Source organism: Dipteris shenzhenensis, chromosome 12 (assembly GCF_047967505.1).
Source record: "Dipteris shenzhenensis isolate YYH24624 ecotype China chromosome 12, Dip_SZ_1.0, whole genome shotgun sequence".
NCBI lineage: Eukaryota > Viridiplantae > Streptophyta > Polypodiopsida > Gleicheniales > Dipteridaceae > Dipteris > Dipteris shenzhenensis.
Window position 1 is genome coordinate 14150603 of NC_141607.1, and position 14443 is coordinate 14165045.

Below are 14443 nucleotides of genomic sequence, written 5' to 3' on the forward strand. Positions count from 1 at the left end.
CCTGTTTGAATTCTTTAAAATTAAATAGTGGTGGGAACTTGTTTAGACATGTGAGGTGGTAGTTCATGAAAAGATAGCAGGCAAATGTCTTTTCGAAAGGGAGCCGTTTTGTGACCATGTGAACGTCTCTGAGCTATGCCCTCTCCAAGCATCGAGGTCAGAGGGAGATTTTCGACATTGTGTAGAATTTTAGAGCAACGTGCTACTTGTTAATAGGTTGGTTGGAGGGATTTTTATGTGTTGCTCATGTTTGGAGGGCTTGCTAGACTGAGTGTTTCATGTGCTCTTCAAGGTTTTGTGGCTGTCAATTGACGGAGGATGTTCTTGATGGGCCGTTCTTTGCTCTGGGAGTCAAAATGATTTTGGTGGTTGCTTCTGTCTATGATGGCCTCTTGAAGGATGCTGCAATTTTCTACTGCTTTTTGAGGTGATTTTTGTGATTTTGAAGGTGCATCAGCAGGTATTTGTGTTGTTTTTCCTTAGATCATTGCTGTCGTAGTAGGTATATCGATAACAGTGGTTCTTATGTTCGCCAGATGTTTATTCCGCTTCTGTTTCCATTGGATCCACCTTGGGAGCCTGATTGGACCCACCTTGGGAGGCAAATGTTGCCTAATGATTTTATGGCTTTGGATCCATCTCAGGTGGATGTGAGGGGAAAGAATCTAAGAAGGGTTCGAATAGGAAAGGGTTCAATGGAGTGGAGGAAGTTTTCATGGTTTTGAATGTCTAACAGAGTAGGATGCATGCCGTGGGTTTATCTCTAGTTGTTGCAAAGAGTAGGAAGGCTTTGACTACTTTAATGAATAGGAGTGTTCATGACGAAGGTTAAAAGCCTCTTAATAAAATCTCATCAGGAATGGGAATTGTAGATGTCCAGGACACTATTGGATCAAGGAGGGATTGTGAGGAAACGGTCAAGGTGTCCACATGGCTTAGAATATAGTTGTCATGCCATGTGAACATGATTCATTTGGCATAGTTCTGTTAGAACTTAGAATCAGGAGGGTCAATCAAGATCTTTTCTATTTGTTCTTCTTAGTGTTACAGCCGTAAGGGGTAACAATGCATGTTTGTGCTTTTGTCTACTCTCTCATTGCATCATCTCTCGATTCACTTTAGCACCCTTGTCGCTAGCTTGCATCCAAGATTTCTATTGCGTTTTGACAATATTTAGCAAATGAACCGTAGAGTGTAGTTGCTAGTGCTTCCCACATATTGCATGTAATGCTCTATTTAAATGCACCAATGCAACTGGGTTAGACAAACGATGCACTCAAGTGAAAATGTGTCTTAAGGTAGGGAAGTTGAGGACTTATGGAGTGGCCTAACATAGGGATATAAGGTTTGCAAGATCAGCAAGTACTGTCGAGGTTCCCTCTTCTTGTGCCATTAGAGAAGGTAACATAAAATTTGGAGCTGACAAAAGTGTCTGAACAGGCTTGTTTTTCATGTACCACCATGTAATTGTTCTAGTTTGTCATGAACTTCAAAGCTAGCACACATGCTCGCACGCACACACATAGAAGCTCTTACTTGCTCACGCGCTCTCTCTCTCTCTCTCCCATGCACCCACCAACCCACCCATTTGTGCATGTATGTGTGCACACACTCGCATTTGCTTTCATAGACACAATGCAGAGATTTCTAGATCTCCACCATCTTTGTCACAATTGATGGTCCATCGTGATAGATCATGTAGGCAAATGACTGAACATGTTGATTGTTAAAACATTCTGTCACATTGTAGTTTTAGTGTGTGCACACATACAACAAACATGATCAAAAATTTCCTAGAGCACAACCATCTTTCGACACAATCTATCATTCCACTGTGATAGAATTGGCAGTATGTAAAGCCCTATTCGACAAAGATAAGGCAATAGGCTACTCAAAACAATACTCTCATCAATCATTCAAATGTATAAATGTACAACATAAATTAGATGCAGAAAGGGCATTACAAAATCATCGCCACTCCTTACTTGCAATTTGTCAAGGCGTTGGTGTAATAGTTCGGTAGCATCGAGGAGCATTCTAACGTGTGCATCATGCTGACAGGCATGCATTTTCCAGGAATCTTACTCTTGTGTTCCCACTCCACTACTTCCTGTGCATACATTCCTGTGCATACATTTAAAATATCAAGTGATGGCTTCGGATACTCCTGCCGATAAAGAATGTCGCAATTCTCAAGTGATGGGAGGAAAATGTTGGAGCAAAGCAGACTTTTGAGAACTTGAATTGGGAGGGCATCCATATCCGCTCGAAGGGCTACAAATGGCAGCTTTCTAGTCCCAATCGATGCCACGACACCAATCTTGGCTATAGGCCACTTGCAGTGGATTCCGAGCTTGTATGGCTCTGCTTGAATCAAAGCACTAGTTTCAACTTCTTTGTAGCATTCTTCTCACATTCCTCAACCAGTGCGCAAAGTCCGGCTCCCTCGCCATGACTAAAATTTCATCCGTCGAATTCTGAGCCGGTGCTTGCCAGCGAGTAGCCCCAAGGGAGAGAACCGACAAGGCAAAGTCAGAAGTAGAGGAAGCAATGGCATCGATTGCAAAATTGAGGCCAGTATTAGTGGAGAAGGAAAACCAAGGAGAGAGGAGGGTAAGCAATGGGTGCAGCAAAAGAGAGATGCAAAAAGGAGCAAGGTGAGAAAAAAGCTACAGCTCATCAAGTTCATGGTATCGAATGGAAATTTGCCTATCTTACAACACGACGATCGCAATGTGTGTGGCTCATTAGATGAGATTTTAGAGTACATTGAAGTGACGTTTGCTAAGCTGAGTCTGCTTCACGGGGGCTCTTTCGCGAAGGATGTGCAAGAATGGGTTGTATACGTCTGAGCCACATTTAACCACTCATAGTTCAAGTGTTATACGACGGAGATCCGTTTGTAAGCTCTTTTATTAATGTTATTGCCACGTTCCTCTACAACACTAAGCTAGTTTTGTTTCACAGTAATGTCTGCTTTTGATAAACTTTCGAGGTAAATTGAGAGTACGAGACCTTTTAATCCTACAATATTTTGCAATGAGTCGATCCACTGTTTTCTTTACCTGCTAGACTGACTAGCATTCCTTTTGAAAATGGCAGCCTCTATCAATCATTGTTTTCTTTACCCGCACATTACTTTTGAAAATGGCAGCCTCTATCAATCAATGTTGTCCATTGCTCTACGAGCATTGTCATAACTCTGTAAAGATTATAGTTCCTCTTGTGCAGAAGTTTGCCCCGTAGAACTTGGGGTCTCCTAGCTTTGAAGGAGATGAAAGTCTACATAGTCTCAAGCTTAATCGCGCTTTTTGTCTTGCGTATAGCGTGAATGATGAGCTATGATGATCGTGATAAAACTTGCAGGATGTTGGGAGGAGGAAGGTATGCAGGGAGCAATTGTGAAAGACAAAAAGTTTCTCTCTCTCTCTCTCTCTCTCTCTCTCTCTCTATGGGAGCTTACTCCTTTTTCTCATGAGCATGTATAAGTGTCTAATACTATTGTACACAAGGCTCTTTCTTTTTTGGTAAGTTACTTTCCTTTAGAGAAGGCTCATGTTAACCACATGCATAATATATGCGGGTGCATGCATGTGTATGTGTGTACACACATGCGTTTTTTTAAGTCTATACTATGTTGATAACATATTTCTTGCTAGTAACTACTTATAATTGAATAATAAGATTTGCTAGTGATAAATAATTATTAAGAATTTAATAGTAGCATTTGCAAGTAACAAATGAACATAGTACAACTATATAACTATCAATCAAAACTAATCGATTGTTTACATCAATAAGATGAACTTACCTTGTCTTGATTGATGTACAAAAGGAGAAAAAAAGAAACAAGCAAGAGAGAGAGAGAGAGAGAGAGAGAGAGAGAGAGATGTATGTTTATATTAATCATTTAAAACCGGATGATGGCTCGCATATGCTGATCAAAATCATCTTGCTTTGAGTGACGTACATACTTAGATAGTATATAATCATAACCGGGTGACAACTCGCTTTTGCTAGTTTAAATCACCTCATTATGATTTAGTACATATATATACAGCAAATAGAGTTGATTGTTATCTGGGTGATGGCTTGTTTCTATTGGTCAGTTCATCTCGATAACAGTCTTCCCAACCGGATGTGTGATCATAAACGATGATCTGGATCATCTTGGTTATGTGACGCTGTTGCTTGTTTTATGTTCTAGGTCACACTAGCTTGATGATATCTCCTTAACTATAGTAATTAGTAATTGGTGTGAGTTTCAAAGTTCCAAAGGTAGATAACTATATGTAGCGTGCATGCAATTTATACTACTATTTGACTTCTAAATGTATGTGCATCTTATTGATGTCCTATTTAGTTATATAAATACTTCATGTATATATGATATTATCAAATTATAAGCTTTCACTTGTTTGATGTTCAATGATGTCAACACTGATAGTATTAATGCTAGACTCATACATTATTTTTTATTAATGGTAAACTTACATATTATCTAGTTCATATATTGCTTGATGAAAGAACCAACAAATAGAGATGGAAAGCCATGGTAGCAATGAGGTTTCTTCAGCCCATTGTCCTATAGAAGATGGAAGAACTTATATATTGCTTGATGAACGAACTTATATATTGCTTGATGAAAGAACCAACAAATAGAGATGGAAAGCCATGGTAGCAACGAGGTTTCTTCAGCCCATTGTCCTATAGAAGATGGAGTTATTTCGCGATGGGTTGCTTGGCAACACAAGATCATTGTACATGAAATTGATCAATTGGAGAAAGAGCTTAATGTTCCACAACATCGACCTGAGATTATTGTTCGAAAGAGGGATCAATTGCAGGAAGAATTGTGGGAAGGCCTTCAATATTACAAGGACCCACAGTTTGCGAAGTATGTTGTTGAAGGCTCTCACTACTCTCTATGTCGTGCCACCATCCTGAAAGCTTTGATTGAATATAAAGATATTCAGAAATGGCACACTTGATCTCTTGGAACTTCAGCTATATTGTGTTTCTATTTTTAGCCTTCTTTTGTCTATTCTGACTCCAATCTCAAACTAGTTTAAAATATATAAAAGTAAATCTTGAATATAGATAACTTCGGTCTTTTGTAAAAGTTGAGCACTCCTTTGATAAAAGATAAGTGGGCACTAGTATAGTGATTAGTTACATCCTAGAATGTTAGTCGTTGTTATTAGCATGATGGTGTTCTTCTATTATTACAATATAAGTACTATACAATTCGTTTGTTTACACGACAGTTTTCATTTATTATTATGATATGAATACTATACAATTCGTTTATTTAAGATTTAAAATTCATTTACAATTCATTCATTTAAGAGTTTACATAGATTCTTGTAACATTATTTTATAACTAAGAGCCCATTCTAAATTCTAGTCCTAAAATTTTCTAGAGTTATACAACTACTACAAATCTATAGCATACCTAAAGAAATGCTTATTTTCTATCGACTAGATAAATTTTGTGAAAAATTAAACTAGAAGAAGATCTCGAACCTAATCTTTAATAACTTCAACTACTTCATTTTTTTGTATAACATAATCTTTTATATTACATTGCGAGATTATATATGATATTATGATATTATAAGTTTCTACTCATTCGCTATTTAATGATATCGATGTTAATAGTACTGATATTAAATTAATATATTACTATGTGTTCTAACAGTTGTATTACATATACTTTATCTAGAATTATTATGGCATGAGCAACCAGATGTGTGATCATAAACGATGATCTACATCATCTTGGTTATGTGTTAGATGTTGTTGCATGTTTTATGTTCTAGATTACACTAGCGTGATGATATCTCCTTAACTAGTAATTAGTAATTGGTGTGAGTTTCAAAGCGCCAAAGATAAATAACTATTATGTAACGTACATCCAATTTATACTACTATTAAATATCTAGTACTATTTACAATGATTTTTGACTTCTAAATGTATGTGCATTTTATCGATATCCTATTCACTTATATAAATACTCCATTCATATATGATATTATCAGATTATAAGCTTTCGCTTGTTTGATGTTTAATGATGTTAGCGTTAATAGTATTAATACTAAACTCATATATTATTTTTTATTAATGGTGAACTTACATATTATCTAGTTCAGATATAAATGGTAGATCTGCATATTATATTACAAGATTATAAACTTCTACTCATTTGTTGTTTATTAATGATATCGATGTTAACGCAGTTAATGCTAAACTTACATATTGCTTGGTAAAAGAACTAACAAACAAAGATGGAACCCTTCTTTTTTCTATTCTGACTTCAATCTCAAACTAGTTTAAAGCATATAAAAGTAAATCTTGGATATATATTACTCGGGTCTTTTGTAAAAGCTGAGCACTCCTTTGATAAAAGATAAGTGGGCACCAGTACAGTTACGAGTTTCATCTTAGAATGTTAATTGTCATCAGCATGATGGTTTTTTTCTATTATTACAATATAAGTACTATACAATTTGTTTGTTTACAGGACGGTTTATTATTATTATTATGATATTAATATTATTCAATTTGTTTATTTAAGATTTAAAATTCGTTTACAATTCATTCATTTAGGAGTTTACATAAATTCTTGTAGCGTTATATAACTAAGAGCCCATTCTAAATTCTACTTGCAAAATTTTGTAGACTTATACAACTACCACAAATCTATAGCATACCTTAAAAACTTTAGAATGCTCATGTTCTAACTAGTAGATAAATTTTGTGCAAAATTAGAGTCGAAGAAGATCTCGAACCTGATCTTTTAGAACTTCAATTGCTCTATTTTTTTGTATAACCTAATCTTTTATATTACATTGTGAGATTATATATCATATTCTGATATTATAAGTTTCTACTCCTTCGCTGTTTAATGATATCGATGTTGATAGTACTGATATTAAATTAATATATTACTTTGTATCCTAACAATTGTATTAAATATACTTTATCTAGAATTATTATGGCATGAGCAGCTTTTATGTTTTATTACTGGTACTACTTGCTAGAATACTTACATAATGATTGTTCATTGGTTTAGATCACGCAACGATGGATAACAGAGACTCAAAAGAGAGAGAGAGAGAGAGAGAGAGTAAAGTTGAAGTTCAAGATTGAAATGCTTATTTGCGAGTTTTCAATCAAGCATGTCATGGCATTGAGCAATGAGGAAATTAGAGCTACTATGGGTACTGAACATTTGCTAGATGAAATGCAAAAGCAAATATTTGAAAGCTTTCACATTGCTTGGCAAAAGCGTGGACAGATATTAGAACCTGAGGTCCGTGAGATAGTAAACGGATTCCTTCCTAGAGTACTTGGGGATATAACAACACAATTACAAATACTAATTAAGGCAAAACACTTCATCTTGCCTATTGATGGACATGATAAGTTAAACCTATGGACAATTCATTGGAGAGAATCACATGTCATTATCCACAGGAAAAATATCATAGAGAGAGGATCAATAGGGAAAGCAACTACTAGTGCTCTTGTTCATTATACTAAGCTGGCTAGTGGATTTGAGGAAAACACTAATGCTGCAGATGTACAAGGAAGGGTGCAAATTGAACTATGCACTCAATTTGCTGAGTTGTGTTCTTTGACTATGTATTTTCCACTAGCAGCAAAGCTAAATCTACAATTTCTTTCTTTGTTTGTGGTGCCTTGGGCATCTTGATGCTAGACAAGATTTTGCAGAGCGGACGGGGGAAGACTTTTTGACAAACAAATGGGCAAATGTGCCACATCAATAAGACTAGTGGTTTTTTTTCCAAATACCACCACCCTTGAAAAGGAGCTTCTTAGTGGGCTATCCTACTATCCTTGCCCTTGAGATATACAAACATGCTAAATATGTAAATCATCTCTTGCCACTTCATGCATGACCCATTTGGATTGTCATAATAAAAAAATATAGGCCGTCAAAGTTTGGCACTTTTTGGTGATCAACATACATTAAAAAAAAGAAAAGTTGAATGCTATCGTGGCCCAGCTTTTTGTCCCAAACCCAAATGAGCACCTAATTTTCTAACATTCGCCTTTAAAAAGACACTGAGCAAGACCCCCCTGTAGTGCGCACTCGTTTGCCTATTTGTGAAACATGCCTTAAGGTCTAATTCCATTCAGGATGGGTGGCCACATACATGGTCCTTTCCTTCGCTTGATGTTGACATTTTAACAAGTGCCATGTCCACCATCATGTTAGAGTGCATTCTTGCATCTCAAGTAGTGATACATGACAAATTTCTACCTATAACATTGAATAAATAGGGGAGCACACTGCATCCTAAATTCCATCACATGCTATCATGCTCATGATTTTAGGGGAGGTCATTTTGCTTCCTTAAGCTACGGTGAAAAAGTTGGAGTGTTGTGTGGGAGTGAGATTTGAATACGGTGCTTTGTACTCAAGGTTAAGCTCTTTTCTTATGTGGGAATGTGCTCTTAATAAGGTCCAATCAGCTAGTGCTATTTCCTTGTTGTCACCATGTACTTGATAATAGGTAATGAGAGCAAGCACCTATTTACCAAATGGATGTCACGACTTAGCTATGTGAGGATACTCATGTGGCATGTTAGCTAGCATGGAAGAAGCAAATGTATTATTGTGAGCTATTTAAGCCATACCTCAAGCCTTGTTTTTGTAATTGGATTCATTCAATGAAGCTTATATACAAACAATCAATCACATCATCAGTATAGAGCATCATGCATTAAGTAGCCACATTGTTCCCCTCCACACCTCTCTCTAAATTTCCCTTCTAGCATGTGTTCTACATGATAGGAGGGAAGTACTACTGTATTGCCAAGATGTTGGGTTCACTACTAGTATTGACTATTATTTGTTTCAAATATATCATTCTCTCTCTCTCTCTCTCTCCTCTCTCTCTCTCTCTTTCTCCCACATCTTAACTCGAACATCATTCGTATCATCTAGAGAGCTTCTCATTGTTAGATATCAATGCTCCACTCTTGTGTAACTACGCGGGAACCAGCTAACTCTACTTGTAAGCCCCCCATATGAGGAGAAGGCATTTGAGTAGCTCGGTTATCCAATAGGTCCTGGTTTGGACACCAGATGGGGGCCATGTGTGGCCTGATGGCTAGACAGAGTTGGCACACTGCCAACTAGGCTACATGCAAGTGCGGGAAGGCATCCCATGACTAACCACATTGAGGGTAGACGAAGCATTTCCCGGGGCAGCCCACTCTCGGGTTGCGGGGCCCGTTTGGAGCCCCAGATGATCCCGGATGGCTCTGGGCCGAATGATAATCGCAGGTTAGTTGCTCTATTTTGCGCACGGGTTCTATCGTGTGGTCGGTGGCCTATTTTGGGACCGTCGACCCCCAATCGGTGGCCTATTTCGAGACCGAGGTCGTTTTGGGTGGACTGGGCCAGTCACCCAATTGGGTCTAACCGACTATGACTAGTGGCTATATAAGAGCAAGCCCGTGAAGCCCATTTTATCACTGGCTACAACAACCCTAATTCCTTAGCATCCAGTCTCCATCCTCTACTGTTTCCAGCATGCCATTGAAGCTTCTCTCACAGGAGCGCACGGCTGGGAGGCAGCGCCATCTATTGTATCAGTTCTATAGTAATCAAATTTTTGATTCTCCATACTACTTGCTTTTCTCTCTTACGTACGAGATCCTGTTATCTATTGAGCACAGACGTATTGTTTTCTTACACTCATACCATTAGAATGAGCCAATGGGACAATAATCCATATGCATATGAGAACCCAAAGAGATGCACTCAACAAGTGGTGTCCCTTGCTATCTAAAACTAGTAGCGGATATACTTATGGAATGTTATCCGAATGTTAGACATGTATTTAAGTGATGTATCATGGAGGTCTTCTCTTCTCTTGTAAGAGTTCAAGAAAGAGATTGAGAATGAAAGAAGAAGATTGAAAGACATGGAGAAAGAGGGAGATTTTCTTTCCATATGTGGCTTGCACTCTCCTATCTTCTATGCTAATAAGGAGGTTATAATGCATGTTGGTGTGTTATAATGCATGTTGGAATGTCCATTCTTTATGTATATCGATCATGTTTCATATTTTCTTAAATTTTTTAAGAATTTTAGTATAATTAATATCTTATATACTCGTAAATCATATAGTTTTCTTGATAATTGGTGAGGTAGACCATGTAGTTACAAGGAGGGCATCTCAATCTATGGGTCAACTATCTACTAGTAATGCAATCAAGGTGGAACAGATAAGAAAACTTTATGTCACCTACTCCCACTATGTCACATGCATAGTCATTTCCAAGATGCACACAACCTGTCTTTCCACTGTCATAAGTGGAGAACCATTCCCTATGGGGAGTAACATGGAATGAAGCACCAGAATCCAAAATCCAATCCTGGGAATATGCATCATCCGAAGTGGTAAGCAATTCTGCAAATAATCTAGACATGAAGAGAACATCATTGTCACTATCATGTGTGACTGCATTGATCTCCTCGATCTTCACTTTTCCTTTGTCCTCCCTTGGACTCTCTTTCTTTTGATTTGCACCCCAATTTTCATTCTTTTTCTTATCCTTTTGCTCTCTTTTCAGCTTGTAGCAATCCTTTTTCATATGGCCCTTCTTACCATAGTGGTAACACTCAATGTTCCATGCCCTGGATTTGCTACGAGACTTCCCTCTTTCTTGGGACTTCCCCCTGAACTGTGATCTGCCCCTTTGCACATTTAAGGCTGCATCCTACTTGTTGCCATCCATAGACTTCCGTCTAATCTCCTCGGCCAACAAGCTACCAAAAGGTAGTATGATAGCACATGTTGGAGTACTTTCCTTTTCCAAAAGACTAGGATCCAAAGGGACAACAATCTTCAACAAAAAAAAAAGTAGATTCGACTAATGGTCTGATAAAAAGGGGAAACAATGAGTTCTTCAAGCAAGATGTTGAAAAACCGTATTCCCAAGAGCCCATAAATGATTCATCGAACCTTTTAATATATAATCTACATAAAAGGAGCAAAAGCTAAGTGAAAGTAGCACTCAAAACAAAAAGTTATCTTGCTATTTGACCTTGGCATTAGTCATAAGATACACAAGGCTTCAATCACCCATAACTCAATCAGAGGCTCTAAATACAAAAAAACAAGGGGAAGAGTTTCTTCATGAAAAGCAAACTGGCTCTAAAAGATGAACATCAAAGAATGCCCAAGAAAATGATTTATGCTTGAAGCCCATGGTGGACATCAAATGTAGCCATACATAATTAGACGCTTGTAAATTATTCTTACACCCTACATGCTAAGTTGTATCATAAGAAAAGAGGTTAACGATGAGAAACATTCTATTGAAGAGCATGAAGATTTGAGCTTCTAGCATGCACCACCCAAAACTTATGGCAAGGTTGAGCAAGTTGCTAGCCACATGATGTTGCTAAAACCCTCCAAGCCTCCTCAAATCTTTGTGGCTAACAATTGATTGCGATGGTGACCACTCAAAAAGAACAACAAGAGCACACCAAGAAACACTTAGAAAAAAGCAATGCGCATGCATCATAATAAAATACATGCATAGAAAAGAGTCGCTATACTATGTAGCACCCTAGAAACCCAATAACTAACCTAGAAGGATCCAACTTGCCCCAAAGCTAAGAGATGATCTAAAAATAAAAAAGGGCATTCCTCATACCTTGATGGCATGACAAAACTACTAGACCTTTAGATAAGCAAGATGTGAAGATAGTGGGAGAGAGGGAAGGAGTCTCACTTGCAGCTTTCTCACATACACAATGGGGGAATACACACAAAGGTGGAGGCTGAAAACAATTTTCCTCTTCTTAGTTGTGAAAGCCAAAAGAACTCAAGTACAAAGAAATAGAAGAACCCTATATGTGGGTCTCAAACCAAACTCAACTAACTAAGGTGGCATACTAACTGAGCCACAAACTAGAGTAGATAAGGAAAGCTGTCATCCATCTATTATTCATGGGTGGTGTACCAACCGCATCTGCAGCTAACAAGTCGGTGACATAAATGCACAACAGTCACCCTGGCATATCGTAAGTGGAGCTCAATATCTCAACACTCCCCCTCGAGCTCAATCCCAATTCCTGCACACCAAGCAGGTCTCTGAACTTGCGCAGCTTCTTTGCACCCAATGCTTTTGTGAATATGTCAGCTACTTGATCCTCTGTGCTGACATAAACTAGATCAATAAGACCTAGTAAAACCTTCTCCCGCACATAGTGATAATGCACCTCAATGTGCTTTGTTCTAGCATGATAGACTGGGTTATTTGCTAAGTGTATGCTGCTCATGTTGTCACAATAAATGACAACTGGCCCATCTGATGCATATCATAGAGTAGCTTATGCAACCAAGCTACCTCACATGCAGCCATTGCTGCACCCCTGTACTCAGCCTCTGTGTTTGACAAGGCAACTGTAGGCTGTTTCTTGCTGCTCCAAGTGACTGCAGCACTCCCAAAAGAGAACACATATCCACTGGTAGATCGTCTATCAGAAATACTACGAGCCCAATCAGCATCAGTGTATCCATGCAACTGTATAACCCCAGCCTCATCAAATAGTCCATACTATAATGTGGACTTCACATACCTGAGTATGTGTCTAGCCGCATCCAAATGCAGTTTCCTTGGAGCCTGCATAAACTGACTTACCAATCCAACAGCATAGCTTAGATCTGGCCTGGTAATAGTTATATAAATCAAACTTTGTACTATGCGTCTATACATAGTAGGGTCTTCCAAAAGCTCACCTGCATCTGTGCTCAGCTTCACATTCTGCTCCAAAGGAACTGAAATAGGCTTACAGCTTGTCATCCCATATTTGGACAGCATGTCCAATCCATACTGCCTCTGCAAGAGCTGTATCCCACTTGGTGATCTAATCACCTCAATGCCCAAGAAATAACGTAGCTCTCCCAAATCCTTCATCTCAAACTTCTGCCTCAATAGCATTTTCACATGAAGGATATCTTCATCACTATCACCTGTGATGATCAAATCATCAACATAAATGACAAGCAGCATAATACCTTTCTCTGTTAGTCTCACATAGAGTGAGAAATCTGCCTTGGAAATCTGAAAGCCAATAGTGACAAGATATTGTCCTATCTTGTCATACCATGCTCTAGGTGCTTGCTTCAAGCCATACAAGGCTTTCTTCAACCTACAAACAAACTCAGGATGAAGAGCATGAACATAACCTGGTGGCTGCTCCATAAAGACCTCTTCTTGCAAATCACCATGCAAGAAGGCATTCTTTACATCCATTTGATGTAAAGACCATCCCTTTAATGCAGCCATAGCAATGGCTGCTCTTACGGTTGCCATCCTTGCAACCGGACTGAAAGTTTCTTCATAATCAATGCCATATGTCTGTGCATACCCCTTGACAACTAATCTTGCCTTGTATCTATTCACAAAACCATCTACATTGTGCTTGATCTTATAAACCCACTTACAGCCAACTGCATTCTTGTCTTTAGGTAAAGGCACCAATTCCCATGTAGCATTTGCTTCCAAGGCATCCATTTCTTCATCCATGGCTTTCTCCCATTTTTCATTTCCCATGGCTTGCTAAAAAGAAGTGGGTTTTGGTTCCTGTATCACTTTGACCATATAGGCATAGTGAATGGCTATAAATCCATCATATTTCAGCCTATCCATAGGATACCTAACCCTGGTAGACCTGCGCAAAATAGGCTCACTTCCAGGTGCTCTCAAAACATCCCTAGTCTTCCTTACTCCAGGTGTAACAATAGAAGGAATACCCAACTCATCATCAATGCTCTATTCTGAGCCACTGGATTCACCATCCACATAAGAGTGACCTGCATTCACATCAAACATGGGCTGATCTACCTTCTCTTTTCCTTTTCATGATACCTGCATACCACTATCTGCATTGCTTTGAGGAGATTCTCTTGATCTCAGTCTGCTTGTCCATGGCGAAGTATGTGAACCACTGCTAGAGGATGTGAAGATTATGGGAGAGAGGGAAGGAGTCTCACTTGCGGCTTTCTCACATGCACAATGGGGGAATACACACAAAGGTGGAGGCTGAAAACAGTTTTTCTCTTCTTAGTTGTAAAAGCCAAAAGAACTCAAGTACAAAGAAATAGAAGAACCCTATATGTGGGTCTCAAACCAAACTCAACTAACTAAGGTGGCATATTAACTGGGCCACGAACTAGTGTAGATAAGGATAGCTGTCATCGAGCTATTATTCGTGGGTGGTGTACCAACCGCATCTCCAGCTAACAAGTCGGTGACATAAGTACACAACAGTCACCCTGGCATATCTCGAGTGGAGCTCGATATCTCAACACTCCCCCTCGAGCTCAATCCCAAATCCTGCACACCAAGCAGGTCTCTGAACTTGCGCAGCTTCTCTGCGCCCAATGC